This window comes from Leopardus geoffroyi, chromosome A1, assembly GCF_018350155.1.
Source record: "Leopardus geoffroyi isolate Oge1 chromosome A1, O.geoffroyi_Oge1_pat1.0, whole genome shotgun sequence".
NCBI lineage: Eukaryota > Metazoa > Chordata > Mammalia > Carnivora > Felidae > Leopardus > Leopardus geoffroyi.
Genome location: NC_059326.1, coordinates 203,263,156 through 203,276,819, shown reverse-complemented (window position 1 = coordinate 203,276,819; position 13,664 = coordinate 203,263,156).

The window sequence follows — 13,664 nt, the reverse complement described above, 5'->3', positions numbered from 1 at the left end:
TGTCCAAACATATTAAAATGGAAATGAAATTATCATGCTTGGAAATTGCCTGTGTCACACATTCAGCCATTCAGATTTCAGGCATAATGTTCTCAGCAATTCTCTTGCTAAATCCACTGTCTTCACATTCTTTATACATATTCCATTTCTAGCCTTTTACCCTGAATGGCTGGCTGAAAATTGTGTTTAGCCTTGACTATTGGCAGGCACCCAGCTAATCTGCAGAACCATAAAATAAAGTAGAAGGGGAGGAGACCGTACATATAGCATGCCAGCTTTAACCTCATACCTTGTCATTGAGCCTCTTTCCCTGGCTTTTAAATGATAATTTTAAATGATTTAATTTTATATTTCCACAGCCTGAGACAACTTCTGGGGGTGGTGTTAGGATCCTTGTGATCAGCTTCTCCTTTAATTTTAGGAAATGTTAAGCAGTCAAAAATTTAGAATATATAAAATTATTGTACGTTACTCCCAATCTAACTAACAATGGTATAGAGAGCATTGTTATGTTTTGAAAAGTATCTTCTCCTTTAATTCACATTTAAAAATTTCAGAATTAAAAATGCAACTGATTGTTTATGGAATTAAAGTCAGGCTTCTACATGTGGCACAGAAATGCCTAAAATCTTCATTCCAGTACCAGAACTATCCAACATGGAATATAAATTAAACCATGGGTGTAGCACTAGTAGCTAGATGTTTAAAATGTATTCTAATTTATAAGATTGGAAATTTCTCTGTATCTCATTGACTTATGACTCCTGTGATCTGAAATATAACTACAACTTAGAGATTTGGAAAATAGCAGATAAAGACGTATCACTAGTAGGTACCTAGTTCAGTACAATTTTTTATAACATCTCAGACTCAAGATTTTATATCTCCCTGAAATTGAGTTCAAAGCACATGGCATGCATTTTAGTGACATACAGCTCTATCTTCCACTGAGAAAGTTTTAGAGTTTAAAGCCTGAACAGCTAGGAATATAGGAAAATAATTGATTAGATATGTCTATGAACAATAAAAATTGATATTTAAAAATAACTTAATAACATCCTGATTAATTTTTATTTTCAATATCTAATTTACATTTTTACTTGCAAACCCCAGAGATCTGAAGACTTGCTGTAGAGAAATCTGACAACAGGTAATAGCTTCAGCTTTACTACTTTTGAGATCTGTGTTAATACCAGGGAAAAGCACTTGCTTCTTGCCATGAAATAATGCTGCTACTTAAACTTGTATTTACTTGAAGAATTGGGAAGGCAGTAAGGAAATTAAAGAAACCAACAAAAAATTTTAAGTCTAGAGAATATTTTGCATTTCAAACCAATCAGTGCTAATAGGCTTCCTTCAGGCAAACTGGTTCCAATTTTCATGGAATTTTTGCTAGTACTATCCCTCTTCCCGCACCCCAGGCCACTTTGGAGTGGTGTACTTAATTGGTCTTATTCTGCTTGCGCAATTACTTCACAATGGTATTATTTGGTGACTCCAGATTTTCTTAGAACTATTTTTGCAGGCTTCATGGATTTCAAGCCTTTATAATCCTTTAATAGGATGACAATTTTATACGTTTTAAAGTTGTTGAGTAATACCAGATTTCAAAATTTCCCAGGCATGCACAATAGTTTATTTTTTTAATAAAGAATACATTTATGCAGCAGCCAAGTATAAGATATTGAAAATAACCATTTCCGAAGTACATCAGAGAAAGTTAAAAGATCACAGAACCTCTTATGATGTTAATATTTAACATTTGAGTTAAATTCTAGTTGAGGAAGCTGGATAAAGAGTACTTTAGATTCTTCAAATGAACTAGTATGACTGAAAGTACAAATTTTTTTCAGTTCAATCAGCGCAAGTTCCTTAGAGTGCACTGGTGTCAGGGCCAAAGAAAGCACTGTGTCACTAAAAGAGGAACTCTTGGCAGTCATTTTGAATATTTGAACAAAGGTATGGCCCTATTCTTTAGAAATAACCAAAGAAATGTTTTAAAAGGGTTGTTGCTTCTTTTTAAGTGAAAGTAAAACATCTATTTAGTAAAAGTAAATCTGTAGGTTCCTTACTGATGGATTCATAACCATTTCTCCTTAAAGGAGTGCCTACACGTAGTGGTCAATAAAGTTAGCAGCATCCTCATCATCTTCATTATCCATCATCATTGTGAATGCATAAGGACAGGGGCCAGGATAGACTTGGGTACATTTGGGGAAATTAAAGAAATCCTTCATGACTGCATCATATAAATATGAGAAGGGATGGCTTGAAATGAAACTGGAGATAAGGAGAGGTTCTATGTCATGCAAAGGCTTGGAAGTGGATGCTTGACAGCCTTCAAACGTTCTCAAATCTTGGTATTTTAGTGCACGTTGAGTTTGATTTCTCCAAGATATAATTTCAAAGCTATAATGTCTAACGTCCCTTGCAGTTAAAATGCAGACATGTCACATATGTTCAGCCAGTCCAATGTACAACTTTGATAAGCGAGCCACCTGAAAAAACTGAATGGGTGCTAGGCACTCATTTTACTCACATGAGTGGTTGAAATGGCACTCATTGGGGGTGCCATTTTGGGGGTAGTGGAACATTCTTGGTTAAATTATGTGGATTTGAGGGAAATTTATAAAATGAAATCAGAAAGAATTCATGATTAACTGAATGTTGAAGATGAAATGAGGAAAAAATTAACCCCTACCCATTTTTAAAGCTGTCTGTATTCTGTTTTTATTAAACTTTATCTATATTATGTCTACAGAATTTATGCATTTATGGCATATCAGTATCAATCTCTTAGAAATAAATGTTTTGCTTTTCTATCTTAACTACATTCAAGATATAGTCATTGGATTATCTTTCATAAAGCCATATATAACACAGTCCTTTATCATTTATTATTAGAAAAAAAATATCACCTATCTTTATGCTTTTTTCTAATGGTTATTTTACTTAACCTTTAAATAAAAGGGAGGGGCAGAGAGAAGGAGAGAGAGAGAATTCCAAGCAGTGAGCATGGAGCCTGATGTGGGGCTTGAACCCATGAACTGTGAAATCATGGTCTGAGCTGAAATCAAGAGTCAGATGCTTAATGGACTGAGCCACCCAGGTGCCCCTAAGCTTTTATTTAAATAAAAGATTTAAGTGATCCACCACACTTAATTTCTGGTTTTAATAGCAATGAACTTCAAAACCAAATTTTGTACTAAATTGCAACAATGTTTAGTCTTGCTTGGACAGATTTTCCCCTAAGTTATGTTACACTTGTCTTTTATTTTTACTTTAATGGTCATACTTTAGGCATTTTTTTTTTTTTTTTTTTTGTAATTGAGGATGGCATGGAGGATGTGATGGAATTAAGTATAAAATACACCAAACTATAAATTAAGCTTTTTGGTACTTTTTTTCCTATCTCCAAAATTCTTCTTTTGAATAAGAGATTCACATCTTATTACTCACGTCCTTGCAAAGAGCACTGCCTCACAATTATTTTGAACTCAACGTACTGTTAGAGGAAGGTAACTCAACCTGAAATAATGTTAACCAGTACTTCTTGGGGATGCTTAAATAGTTCATCCAAGGATCTATAATAAAGAAATCAAGGAAACATAATTTTACTCTGTAGATTTTGACCTCACAATTGGAAGTGTTGAAGGAAGTGAATTGGGAAACTAAACCTTTTAAACTATATTCAAGGTAACTTATAATGGATAGATTTGTACATCTCCAGATGGACCCTATTTTCTAAGAACACAGAAAAATAAAGAATTGAATTCAGGTATGTGCCTCAGCTCACCACCTGGCCCAGTGTGGTTTGAGCAGACTACCTACAGAAGGCATAAGATTAGGGGGGCATTTATATAATTAACAAAAACTAAGCCTTAACAAGATATTTACATTCAAAAATTTAAGAGAGATAGAAAAAACTTGGACGATAAATAAGATAAACTATTTAAAATGAAACCCTGTGTTGGATATGATTAATTGGGACCCAATATTTACTTTTTACCCCTCTCTTGGGGCTCTTCTTGTGTTACATGGCCCAGAAAGCTAACTATTCCATTTCCTTGCCATGAACATTCTAGATATAAATAATTTTCTGCCTATTAAATGCCTCGTGTGAGATTTAGAAGATAGAAATGAGACAAACTTCATCTTCCTTCTATTGCTGGCTGATTCCTGCTGTAACCAGTGGGGTGGAGAAATCATTGCTTTGTTTTTGTATTCTGTAGCAGAATTTCATGTCTAGTCACCAGCTTTGGGGTCAAGAAGTTGTTACCGTGTGGTGCTACACAGCTTTTCAATCCTGGCTTCTTGATTCCCAGTGTGCTACAGAGAAGTGTTCTTTAAATCTAAAACTTCCTTTGGCATCCTTCAGGTTCCTAAGCCTTCTTGGAGTGTGACAGAAGTGGTAGCTACTCTGGTGATCTCTTCTCTGGCCTTCTGTGGTATAGGCTTAATGGGACTCCCTTTGCTCCAGTCCTGCAAACAATTCTACAATTACCAATTTTTTTTGTATGAAAGCTCTTTCTGCTTCAGATACCTAGAGGGTTTCTACTTACACAATAGAATATAAACTGATACATACTCTCTGCAAAAATATCATAAAAATAAACACCAATTAACATGGAGAAAATCGAGGATTAGCCCTTATAAGAGACCCCAGAGAGCTTCCTTATCCCTCCCAGCGTGTTAGGACACAGTGAGAAGATGGCTGTCTTGTGAATCAGGAAGTGGGCCTTCACCAGACAAAAATCTGCTAGATTTTCAATCTTGGACTTCCCAAACTCCAGATCTGTGAAAAAGCAAATGTTTGTTGTTTGAGCTGCCCTGTCTATTTTTGTTATAGTAGCATGAAAGGATTAAGACAAGTAGTTAATTTGAATTTGTCTTAGACTATCTTTCAAATGAATCAGGCAGAAGTTTCAATAGAATGAATTAATGGTAGTAGAATGACTTTTTACCCTGGGAATATATTATTGTGTCTAAAGTTTATTTCCCCCAGTATAAATGTCTAGCATATTTCAGCTGTGAAATGTCTAGAAAAGTATTAGTAGTTTTATTATTGTTGAAAATGATTAAAGAAGATGATTTAGGTAACATAAATTCTATTTAACACTCCATGAAATGGCAGTCTCCATTCCCAAGGGCTCAGAGAACTGCAAAAGGGGCCAGAAAGCAGAAAGCATTAATAGGATAAGGAATATGGAGCAAGAAAGAAAAAAAAAAAAAAACATGAATAAGAAACAAGGGAATGAGAGTTGACTTGGCTTTTGGGATCATTTGGATCAGATATACCACATTTCCAGTCAAGCAGAGTGTTTAAAGGGACACGAAGGTTATCTAAATTTTGGTTTGCTGATGGTACCTCAGCAGGGGAAACTCCATTTTGTGCCTAGAAATTGTATTTCAGCATCATTATAATAATTCTTTCTTTCTACAAATAGTTTTCCACAGCAGTTTGATACCTTCAGTTTCAGATACAAAAATTAGGATTGATCTTTTTAACTCATACATGTCTGTCCTTTCATACAGAGCTAATTGCTAAAATTTATTGACACAATTTACTTTTAATTAAGTTCTCCCATTTTTTGTTGTCATTACCACTTTCTAGTTTCAGATGGTTATTATCACCTGCCTATACATTATGGCAGTATACATCTCTTTTGCCTATCCTTCTTCTCCATCCATTGTATGCACTTTTGCTGGAACCATTTTTCTTAAGCTTAATCTCAGAATTTCTGTGGAAAAGTATCCAGTGACTGCTGAATTGCTTACCAATTCATTTCAAACTTCATGGCCTGGCATGCAAAATCTTCCTTAGTGTCAGGCCTCCCATATCAGCACAATAGAAATTAAAAGTTTTCTGATGATGACTTAATATATTCTTGGGGCGCCTGGGTGGCTCAGTCGGTTAAGCGTCCGACTTCAGCTCAGGTCATGATCTCACGGTCCGTGAGTTCGAGCCCCACGTCAGGCTCTATGCTGACAGCTCAGAGCCTGGAGCCTGCTTCAGATTCTGTGTCCCCCTCTCTCTCTGACCCTCCCCTGTTCATGCTCTGTCTCTCTCTGTCTCAAAAAAAATAAATAAAACATTAAAAAAAAACATTGTTTCACACATATTAATGTCTCTTAAACAAAAAAGATTAAATGGAAACACTGCTTTACAAACGTGGTCTTAAAGCAAAGTGTATTGAGTCTGAATGGATAGCCTGGTGTACAATGTTACACAACCAGACTGTTTTCAAAGTAAAATAACAAAATTATGTCAGCAAATCATGATGTGCATCTTTCTTAGTCATGAAACAGGAGAGAGGGATTTTTTTGAGGGGGGGGGGAATAAATTGATTAGTAAGACCCTGTATTTGCTTCCTATTGCTGGTGAGACAAATTATTACAAACAGTATCTTAAAACAATGCAAATTTATTATTTTATAGTTCTAGAGGTCAGAACTCTGAAATGGGTCTAATTGGGCTAAAATCAAGGTGCCTCTAGGGCTGCATTCCTTCTGGAGGCTCTAAGGGAGGATTTGTTTCCTTCCCTTTTCTAGCTTCTGAAGGCTGTCTCCATTCCTTGACTTGTGGTTCCTTTCCACTTTGAAAGTCCACAATGACTGGCCAACTCTTTATCGCATCATATCACTCTAACACTGACTCTTCTGCCTCCTTTGTCCATATTTAATGACCCTTGTGATTAACTGGGTCATCACCTGGATGATCTGTCAGGATAATATTCCTATCTTAAGTCCAGCTGATCAGTAACCTTGAATTTATCTTCTGCCTTAATTCCCTTTTTCAATGCAATAAAACATATTCATAGGTCCCAGAGATTAGGACATGAACATCTTTGGAAGGCCATTATTCTACCCACCATGGGCCCATTCAAAATAGAACTGAAAACAGTGGTGTTCGGAGCTTTGTTCAGGGCTTATGAAAAACTATCCAAATCCGAATCAGCTTGGCTACTCTCAACCACTTCCCGAATCCTTCTCTCCTCCCAATCCTTAAAAAATTAAATCCATTTGAGGAATTCTGAGTTTTCCACCCAAGGAAAGATGTTTTTATTTTCTTTCCTCTTCTTTTTTTTCAAGTCAAATGGGGGGATGACTCTAAAAGAATCAATCGAAAGATTGGATACACAAAAGGAGGTGGGACTGGCAACTCATTTGGAAGATGGACCTTTTTTTTTTTTTTTTTAAGATGGACCTCTTTTTATGCAGAAAGCTTGATGTTTTGCCCTCTGGGCAGGGCTAGCAGGGGAGAGAATAAAATTAGAGGGAGATAGTGGGGTAGAGAGATAAACAATAGTCCAACACTGGAACATCCACAATGTATTGAGGATGGAGGTCAAACTGGCACTGCAGAAATTCAGAAGTTGTACCACCTGACTGTTGTCACCCCTAACATGTGTGTCCCATGAAAGATTCTCTGTCATTGTTGCCTCTCAAAGGCACAACCAGTTCAGATTAGTCAGAGAAGCTACAGAAAGCAGAAGAGAACTATAATAGCCCGGCTTAAAAAGTTTTTCCCCTTTTCTCTAAACATGTATCTTGGTCTTCACAATCGTGGAGCACATGGACCCAGAAGGGGTAAGGATGGAGGTTATGGGAGAGCTGACCATGCTTTCTTCTCCTTTCAGAACCATGACAGAAATACTGAGGAGAGTAGAGGATCTGAGCAATCAATTAGATATGAGCTTGATATTTTATTTGTTTTCTTTATTTTTATATCACCCTGTGCTCATCACAACAAGTACCTTCCTTAATACCCATCACCCATATAACCCATCCCCCTACCCACCTCTCCTCCAGCAACCCTCAGTTTGTTCTCTATAGTTTAGAGTCTGTTTTGTGGTTTGCCTCTGTCTTCTTTTCCCCTCTATGTTCATCTGTTTCGTTTCTTAAATTCCACACAAGTGAAAACATATGGTACTTATCTTTCTCTGATTGACTTATTTCACTCAGAATAATATTCTCTAGCTCCATCCATGTCATTGCAAATGGCAAACATATATATGTACCACATCTTCTTTATCCAATCACCAGTTAATGGACACTTGGACTCTTTCCATAATTTGGCTATTGATAATGCTGCTATAAACCTCAGGGTGCATGTTTCTCTTCCAATCAGTATTTTTTTATCCTTTGGGTAAATACCTAGTAGTGCAATGCTGGATCATTGGGTAGTTCTATTTTTAACTTTTTGGGGAAAATTCATGCTATTTTCCAGAGTGATTGCACCAGTTTGCATTCCCACCAACAGTGTAAAAGGGTTCCCCTTTCTCCACATCCTCACCAACATCTATTGTTTCCTATGCTGTTAATTTAAGCCATTCTGACAGGTGTGAGGTGGTATCTCATCATGATTTTGATTTTCATTGCCCTGATGATGATTGATGTTGAGCATCTTTTCATTTGTCTGTTGGTCATCTGGATGTCCTCTTTGGAAAAATGTCTATTCCTTTCTTCTGCCCATTTATTAACTGGATTAGTTGTTTTTTGGGTGTTGAGTTTAATAAATTCTTTATATATTTTGGATACCAGCTCTTTATCATATATGTCATTTGCAAATATCTTCTCCCATTCTATAGGTTGCCTTTTAGTTTTGTTGATTGTTTCCTTTGCTGCGCAGAAGATTTCTATCTTGATGAAGTCCCAATAATTCATTTTTGCTTTTGTTTTCCTTGCCTCCGGAGACATGTCAAGTAAGAATTTGCTATGGCCAAGGTCAAAGAAGTTACTGCCTGTATTCTCCTCCAGTATTTTGATGGTTTCTTGTCTCACATTTAGACTCTTATCCATTTTGAATTTATTTTTTTGTATAATGTAAGAACGTGGTCCAGTTTCATTCTTTTGAATGTTGCTGTTCAGTTTTACTGACACCATTTGTTGAAGAGACCATCTTTTTTTCCATTGGATATTTTTTCCTGCTTTGTTGAAGCTTAGTTGACCACATAGTTGTGGGTCCATTTCTGGGTTTTTTATTCTGTTCTATTGGTCTATGTGTCTGTTTTTGTGCCAGTACGATAGTGTCTCAATCACTATAACTTTGTGATATAACTTGAAGACTGGAATTGTGATGCCTCCCGCTTTGCTTTTCTTTTTCAAGATTGCTTTGGCTATTCAGGGTCTTTTGTGGTTCCATGTAAAATTTAGTATTGTTTGTTCTAGCTCTGTAAAAAAAAATGCTGGTGGTACGTTGATAGGGATTGCATTAAATATGTAGACTGCTTTGGGTAGTATAGATATGCTAACAGTATTTATTCTTCCAATCCATGAGCATAGAATGTCCATTTCTTTGTGTCATCTTCGATTTCCTTCATTGTTCTGTAATTAGTACAGATCTTTTATGTCTTTAGTTAGGTTTATTCCTAGATATCTTATGGTTTTGGTGTAATTGTAAATGGGATTGATTCTTTGATTTCTCTTTCTGCTGCTTCATTATTGGTGTATAGAAATGCAGCCAATATGTGTACATTGATTTTATATCCTGCAACTTTGCTGAATTCATGTATCAGTTCTAGCAATTTTTTGTTGGAGTCTTTTGGGTTTTCTACATGGAATATTATGTCATCTGCAAGTAGTGAAAGTTTGACTTCTTCCTTGCTGATTTGAATGCCTTTTATTTCTTTTTGTTGTCTGATTACTGAGGCTAGGACTTCCAGTACTATGTTAAATAACAATGGTGAGAATGGTCGTCCTTGTCTTGTTCTTGACGTTAGAGGAAAAGCTCTCAGTTTTTGCCCATTAAGGATGATATTAACTGTGGGTCTTTCATATATGGCCTTTATGGTATTGAGGTATGTACCCTCTATCCCTATTTTGTTGAAGATTTTTATCAAAAATGGATGCTGCACTTTGTCAAATGCTTTTTCTGCATCTATTTAGAGGATTATATGGTTCTTATCCTTTCTTTTATTAATGTGGTATATTGTTGATTTGTGAATGTTGAACAACCCTTGCACCCAGGAATAAATCCAACTTGATCATTGTGAATGATTCTTTTAATGTACTGTTGGATTTGATTTGCTAGTATTTTGTTCAGAATTTTTGCATCAATATTCATTAGGCATATTGGCCTAAAATTCTTTTTTTTAATGGGATCTTTGTCAGGTTTTGGAGTTTTGGAAATTTTCCTTCCATTTTTATTTTTTGGAACAATTTGAGAAGAATAGGTATTAACTCTTTCATAAATATTTGATAGAATTCCCTTGTGAAGCCATTTGGCCCTGGATTTTTGTTTGTTGGGAGATTTTTGATTACCAATTCTTTTTTTTTTTTTTTTTTTTTTTTTTTTTTTGCTGATCACCAGTCTGTGTCAAGTTTTCTATTTCTTCCTGTTTCAGTTTTGGTAGTTTATTCATTTCTTGGAATTTATCCAATTCTTCCAGCTTGTCCAGTCTGTTGTCATGTAATTTTTCATAATATTCTCTACAATTGTTTGTATTTCTGTAATGTTGGTTGTTACCTCACCTCTCTCATTGTGATTTTATTTATTTGGGTCCTTTCTCTTTTCTTTATGATAAATCTGGCTAGGGGTTATCAATTTTATTAATTTTTTCAAAGAACTGGTACCTGGTTTCATTGATCTGTTCTACTGTTTTTATTTTTGTTATTTTTTTTTTAATTTTTTTTTCAACGTTTATTTATTTCTGGGACAGAGAGACAGAGCATGAACGGGGGAGGGGCAGAGAGAGAGGGAGACACAGAATCGGAAACAGGCTCCAGGCTCCGAGCCATCAGCCCAGAGCCTGACGCGGGGCTCGAACTCGCGGACTGCGAGATCGTGACCTGGCTGAAGTCGGATGCTTAACTGACTGCGCCACCCAGGCGCCCCATACTGTTTTTATTTTTGTTATTGATGATGTTTGTTTCTATATCACTTATTTCTGTTCTAATTTTGATTATTCCCCTTCTTCTGCTGGCTTTAGGCTTCATTTGTTGTTCTTTTTCCATCTCCTTTGGGTGCAAGGTTAGATTGTGTATTTGAGATTTTTGTTCCATCTTGAAGTAGGGCTAAACTGCTATATTCTTTACTTTCTATGACTGCTTTTGCTGCCATCCAAAGGTTTTGGACCATCATATTTTCATTTTCATTTGTTTCCATGTATTGTTAAATTTCTTTCTTAATTTCCTGGGTGACAATTCATTCTTTAGTAGCATGTTCCTTAAGCTCCATGTATTTGTGGTCTTTCCAATTTTTTTTTTTTGTGATTGACCTCAAGTTTCATAGCATTGTGCTCAGAAAATATGCATGATATGATCTCAATCTTTTTGTACTACTTGAGGCCTGATTTGTGAACCCAGGATGTGATCTATTCTGGGGAAAGTCCCATGAACACTCAAAAAGGGTGTGTATTCTGCTGCTTTAGGATGAAATGTTCTAAATATATCTGTTAAGCCCATCTGGTCCAGTGTGCCATTCAAAGCCATTGTTTCCTTGTTGATTTTCTGTCTAGATGGTCTGTCCATTGATGCCAGTGTGGTTTTAAAGTCCCCTACTATTATTGTATTATTATCAATGATTTCCTTTATATTTGTTATTAATTGGTTTGTATATTTGGGTTCTTTCAAGTTGGGGGCAAAAATATTGACAATTGTTAGATTTTGCTGGTGGATAGACCACTTAATTATGATATAACGCCCTTCTTCATTTCTTGTTATAATCTTTGTTTTAAAATCTAGTTTGTCTAATATAAATATGGCTATTCTGGCTTTCTTTTGACATCCATTAGCATGATAGGTAGTTCTCCATCCCATTACTTTCAATCTGCAGGTGTCTTTAGGTCTAAGAGTCTCTTGTAGGCAGCACAAACATGGGTTTTGTTTTCTTATCCATTCTGATACCCAGTTTCTTTTGATTGGAGCATTTGGTCCAATTACATTTACAGGATTATTGAAAATATGAATTAGTGCAACTGTGCTTTCTGTAGTGTTGATGTTTCTGATGTTCCCTGGTCCTTTATAGTCTTTGTTGCTTTTGGTCTTTTTTGTTTTGTTTTGTTTTGTTTCCACTTAAAGAGTCCCCCTTAAAATTTCTTTTAGGGCTGGTTTAGTGGTCACAAACTCCTTTAGTTTTTGTTTGTCTGGGAAACTCATTATCTCTCCTATTTTGAATGACAGTCTTGCTGGATAAAGAATTCTTGGCTGCATATTTTTCCAATTTAGCATCCTGCCACTCCCTTCTGCCCTGCCAAGTTTCTGTGGACAGATATGGTGTGAACCTAATCTGTCTTCCCTTGTAGGTTAAGGACTTTTTTCCTTTGCTGTTTTCCTAATTCTTTCCTTGCCTGTGTATTTTGTGAATTTGACAATGAAATGCCTTTGTGATGTTGGTTTTTGTTGAATCCAACAGAGTTCTCTGTGCTTCTTTGATTTTGATGTCTGTGTCCTTCCCCAGATTAGGAAAGGCTGCAAGTGTTTGTGCTATGCTACTTATTGATGTTAGTTTATGCTTAGGGGCAGGGGAGGGAAATGGCACCTGCAGACTCTTTTGTCCCCACAATGGCAGTGCCCCTTCTCCCGGTTGTGCTTCAAGAAGGGGGAATTGTCTCTCCCAGTGTGACCCAGAGAACTCTCAGATCAGCCACCTGCCCTCCTCCACAAGAGCAGTGCAGGCCCACCAGGCTCAATACAGGTCATGCCTCCCACCTCTTAAGCTCCAGTCTTTGAGCCCCAATGGTTATAAAAACTCATGAAAATCAGCGCCTCTCATTTTCCCAGTCAATGGCTTGGGGAACTGTTTTTCTTGTACAGTCCTCTCTCTCTGTCTCTCTCTGCCCCCTTCCATAACCAGATCTCCCTCCCCTAGACAACACCCTTGACCTGTTTCTCCCCCAAACCATGTCTCTGCATCTCCTACCTTCCACAATGTGTCATCTTCTCTCTCTCTCTAGTTGGGCAGTTTGTTCTGTCAGCCCTCAGATTGATTTCTTGTGTATTCAGAATGATTTGATATTTATCTTGCTGTGTTGGAGGGATGAGGGATGAGGCAAGTCCATGGTCCTACTATTCCACAGTGTTAGCTCCGCCCACAATTGAGTTTAACAATTTAAAGTGGATTCGGGTGGATTGGAATTTAAAACCTAAAACTGGCAGAGAATTATAGAATTTACTCAAAAATTTTTAAAGGACAGTGAAGAAAGATTTAACACTTTCAGCTTGATACTCATTCTTATGCTGGTTACAGATTACAATGACATAAATTTCTTTTAGAATTCTCTATCCAAGATACATATAAATATTTCCAAGGCATATTATAGTACAGGGTGATAAGTACCATGACTTCCTTGATTAAATTTGGGAGCTTTTAAAAAAATTAGTTTGAGACTAACTTGAGAAACTTTGTGAGCTTATCTATTAATTACCTTTCCAGATGGGTTATGCTGAAGACATACTATTTGCATTTGGAAAGATGACATTTTGCTTGGTAAAATTCAGTTGGGCCCTCATGTTTCTAGCATACTTAACCTTATTACGTAGTTATAATCCCCATTTTATACCCGAGGAAACTAAAGCAGAGAGAGGTTGCTTAACTTGTCCCAGAGTCTCAGAGTTATGAAGTCCTGGATCCAGATTTCAAATGTGAATTCTGTCTCCAGAGCAGTCACTGTATATGAGTAGACTCAAAGCCTAGTAAAACCCAGTGTTTGTTCATGAGTACTT